This window comes from Adiantum capillus-veneris, chromosome 6, assembly GCF_014529385.1.
Source record: "Adiantum capillus-veneris isolate H3 chromosome 6, ASM1452938v2, whole genome shotgun sequence".
In the NCBI taxonomy this organism is placed as follows: domain Eukaryota; kingdom Viridiplantae; phylum Streptophyta; class Polypodiopsida; order Polypodiales; family Pteridaceae; genus Adiantum; species Adiantum capillus-veneris.
The window spans coordinates 161,024,298-161,029,242 of record NC_140936.1 but is presented as its reverse complement, the minus strand read 5'-3'; the positions used below and the strand labels follow the sequence as shown (position 1 = coordinate 161,029,242).

At 41.9% G+C, this 4,945-nt stretch overlaps 1 pseudogene; it reads right to left on the bottom strand.

Moving 5' to 3' along the window:
- Positions 1-266: 266 nt before the first annotated feature.
- Positions 267-4,583, bottom strand: LOC147456617 (uncharacterized; annotated as a pseudogene).
- Between the last annotated feature and the right edge of the window lie 362 nt (positions 4,584-4,945).

Sequence of the window (4,945 nt, the reverse complement as noted above, 5' to 3'; positions counted from 1 at the left end):
ACTTGCACTCATCATCGATGAATACGTTATGTCTCTGATACCTCTCAGGGATGCAAGAATTGTACCGCGTATCTGCTGCCATGGTTCTAGCCATGTGCTCTGCGTAGACCGGCAATGCACTTCCATTAAAAAAGAAAGATTGTGAAGTTAAACACCAAACAAGTAATATAGGCAGTATCGATGATCAATAAATACCAACGCTAATACAAAAATAGTGACAAAAAATGTGAGAGCAATGTCAATGTCAAAAGTAAGAGGGGCCCTCACTAGTCGTCAAAGGGATTGACACGCGATGGCATGCCACTCTCATCATCAATATCTAAAGAGGTGGACGCCTCCTCTCTGCCCCGCTTTCTAGGGCGAAGCGATGGTAACACATATCCTGAAATCAGTGGCTCATCAATGTCGATTGCAACACATGCTCGTCCTGAAGCCAAGCAAGCTGCTAGTACAGGGGCTGTGCCACATCCAAGCTCCAAACAAATACCTCCTCGTCGGCAAAGCAGCTCCACAAAACATGCAATGAAAGAATGGCTCCATTGCAGTCCTCCTCGCAATGGCTCGCCTAATAATGATCTAGCCTGAGAGAGCTCCGGAAGGTGATGCACCATAAAAGAATCCGAAGAGTGCATACCAAGACGGGAGAACAAGGCAGTGCTTTTTGATACAAAGCAAGGTGGACGCATACCCACTCTGTGAATCATAAATAGCATAGAGCAATTACACTGCAAAACAAGACACACGATTAGAGCAAACAACACAAAGTGCCACACGACCACCAAAACTCTCCACATAACCATATACTCCATGATGGAGCACTACAATGCGACGATGAACCACCATCTCCGAAGCACGAGAAAATCTCTCCACCCAGCCAACGGCCTCTCTTGTTATTTTAACTAAATATCAATAATAAATACCACAAATATTACAATTTTTTTGCATGAATATAAACAAGATAGACCTACCAAAGAAACCATGATCAACAGCCATCCAATATCCGCCAATGTCGAGAATGCCAAATGAATGCCAGCACGTACATGATCCTCAGTGCAAATGTCCCAACGAGGTGAAGTAGAGGAGCCTAAGAGGGACCCACCAAATGGAAGATCTAAGAAAATCAAATCTGTAGCCCATGAAACTGATTTCGTGCCACGGGTATACAAGATAGAGTCAGAGCGTGCCCGCACGAGATGCTCGTGTACAGGGACCCATGCAAGATTATAGATCCGCGCCCTATAGTCTGCAGCAATGGCAATGTAGTCCCCAACAATAGCCATGCATCGAGTATCCATAGAACTAGAGAGATAATGAGATGGAGACTCCATAATATAAACAAAAGAGATACTCCTTCAAGCCACGATCGTGCCAGGAGCAACTGAGACATTACAAGGAGGTTTAATAAGCCATGCATCAACCACGTGGAAGGAAAGCATTAACAAATGTTTTTGTAGTTTACCTGGAGGTGGCTCCACCTCCTCGTCAATGATCTGATCCACAACCCTCTCCTTTTCCTTTTGTGAGTTGCGCATTTCTAAAATAGATAACTTCAAATTAGAGCACTGTAACTTTTAGATAGGTAAATATGAGCATGATCAAACATACCTGCACGACTCTCTTCTACTATGTCTACTGGAGGAACCTTCATCGCAGCATCCTTCGATATCATCTCTTGTAGCTCTCTTTCACGTCCAAGAACATGGCCCTTCTCCATATCTATCCACCATGGACAATTATCTATCTCCCAAGGAGTCAATGTGTGCATAATAGAGGGATACATGCTTGTGTCTTGGATCGGTAGCTGAGTCCACTGTCTAGCCAGAAAGGGCATGGCAGGCAAGACACTCTTGGTAACCAAGAACATGAAGAATCTACAAAGGTCAATTAGGTGACACGAATGTTACGAAACAATAACAACGAATATTATATATCTAAGTCAGTTAGTGATTCACCTGAAAGCCAAACGTTGTGCTGCCATTCTCAATGTATCCACCTTCTTTAATGGCTGCTTATCGGTATCCTTAGTCTTCACTCCAAGAGACACCTCTATTGGAAATAGATAGGGCCTCGCCTCAAATTTCATTTCTTCAAAGTAGAATGCAAGAGTGCAGTCATGCTGCAAAGGCACCACGCCTGGCACATCCAAAAGATCTGACACAATCTGAAATGCCCTCTGAAAAACCCGAGCCAAAAACCCTCTCTATGAAGCCAGCTACAATCCCAAATAAAAAGAGGAGACAAAGTTAGACTTTTATATAAAGGCATGATATATTTAGTACTTTTAATCTTAGCTATACTTACATGCGAAAGACGTGATCTCCCTTTTTCAGACCATATGCACTCCTTGTAATCTTGTCTACTTCTAATAATGAAACCCAATGAATCTTCTTTTGCACAGGGTCGTCTTGAAGTGCTATTAAGTTCAACTTCTCCAACGTAGCCCAACTATCAAGACCCCATTTCAAAGACAAAACTCTTGCTAGCCAATCCGTCCCAAGATTGGGATCAACAATGTTAAGTAATTGAAAAATTTAATATTGCATATGACAAGTACTTAAGTAAATTTTTGCACGTTTTTCTCAAGAGAATGCCGTGAATTCATGTTATCTACATACCTTTCCAATTCGATCCTGATATTTGTGAGTAATCTCCTCACAAATTCTCTCTTCTTCTTTCTGATGCTCTTCCGTAGACAAGCTTTGTTTAATAAGAGCAACTCGCTTTTCTTTTTCTTTTGTCATTTGAATCTAAAATTAGATATACGTTAACAACCTTTGAAATCATGCATTGAAATGAGAGTAAAAATCATTTAGTCTGACACATACGTCATAGACCAATCTGCCAAGGTACCGTCGCGTAAGTGGATACCAAGGCTCTGTACCTTTGGCATTCTTCTTCCGTACAGCGGCAATAAGTTTTCGATCTCTATCTGGCAAACCCTTTAGATACATTTCATGGTCCGCTGTACAAATATGTGTCATATTGACAATCTCATCACGAAGATGAGTGACAACAAGAGCATGAGTGTTCATGCTGCATTGAAAGACCAAAAAACCATTTGATACTAACATTCAAGTGTTAGCAAAGATAGAAGAAACATCAACACTTACAAGTTCATTCGTTGTAAACTGCTTAGCAAGGCAATCTCTGGCACCTTAGTGGGATCTATAATGGTGCATAGGACTCGACAGTGTTTCTCCTTTGAAGTGGAGAACTTTTCTTTTATCGCTTCCCTCCAAGCCACGGTGCGATGATTTCCTTACCAAACATAGAACATGTGATTTGTAAGATCTTGAAACTTTCTTTGTTTTTTTAACTCGGCTTCAAATTCTTCATTGATTTCATTCCAAAGAGGATCCCATGTAGCCTTTATCTCATCTAGAACATTCACAAAGTCAAACTTCAAACAACATTCAAAGCACATGGACATCAATACAAAAATGAAAAGTGTGAACACATACCATTCACAAAACTCTCCTCTCTTTTGCATGTTACCAAAGAGACAATGAATGCTCCTTTCTCTGGCATATAACCTTCTTTTGCAAAGGCCGCCTTCAATCCACTGAGATCATCTCTCAAACCTCTCACTCTCGCATATGGAATCAATCTACATAAAGGAATGGAGGGACAATCAAAGCAACTAAAAACACGTGTGATTTCAAGAATGTCTGCACCTCTATGCATAAAGATATTTTGCTCATCTTCCATCTCAGACGCTGCGGTAACCTCATCCATTATCTCCTATGGAACAATCTGTAAACCATTCTCCTTGAGGGCTAAAGTATCATCAACTTCGTGTAGAGAGCTCTGTCCTATTTCCATGGAAAGAACCTCCTCACCTTGTGTCTCAATTTCCTCTATCATGTCGGTAGCTGAGGCTGAAGATACTTGATCACTAGCATCTACCTGGCCATAAAGAGAAGCATTGTTACTCCTTCCCCTTCGTGATCTTCCACGTGGTTTCGGGCTGTTTCAACATCAACAAGAAACATGGAGACAATAATTTTACAAAAGAGTTAAATTATATATGGCACCATATTGAAATAAAACACAATAGAAATATTTAAAAAAATTGGACAGAGCTACCTTTATACATAGAGCATTATTTCAAAAAATACTATAGCCCATAATGGCTTCTCACTTGAAAATTTTTGGTCTTTAAAATTCTTTCATAAACATAATTCATGAAGCATAAATTAAGGTCATTAAGACCAAAGTTTGCATTGAGCATCATTGAGTACCTTGTAGGTGGACGACCCCTTAGAGTCAACGCGGAGTTTTGACCAGCTAAATCCTTGAACTTGCAGAGCTCGATTTGTTGAGCTTGTCGTTGAACGTGAGCTACCTGAACCACCGCGTGCTGGCTCGCGCTCCTACGGCTAGTATGGTAGGGCTGCTGGACTTGCTGAGCGTGCAGAGCCCGATCGACGACCTGCCTGAACCCGACCTGTCTGAACTCGCTGACTTGACTAAACGTTGACCTGCTTGCGCCTGAACCAGCCTGCGCTAAACTGTGTTGGCCTTATGTAGGGCAGCAAGAGATGTGTTTGACCTGCGTTGGCAGATTGTGTAGGGCAGCTCATTCGCTGTGTCTGAACTATCGCGCGTCGGCGCGCGCTCCTACGGGTAGATTGTGTATGGCTCCTCGCACGCACGCGCAACAGAGAAAAAGCACGCACGCACGCAGAAGAGAAAACATCCACGCACACACGCAACAAAGCAACCTCCAAGAGAGGGCGTTACACTAAGGCCCAATTGTAAATATTCTAAAAGATTTTGGGCATAAGTCAAGCTACTTAGAGGACCAATTTTACTAGATTTTTACTCATTGACAAGATTTTAAAGAATTTTCTAGATTTTGAACCGGATTTTCTTAACGTTTTGGTGATCATGTTTTATGAATGCAAGCCGTCGGCACCGCTTTTTGGAGAATGACGCCCGAAAT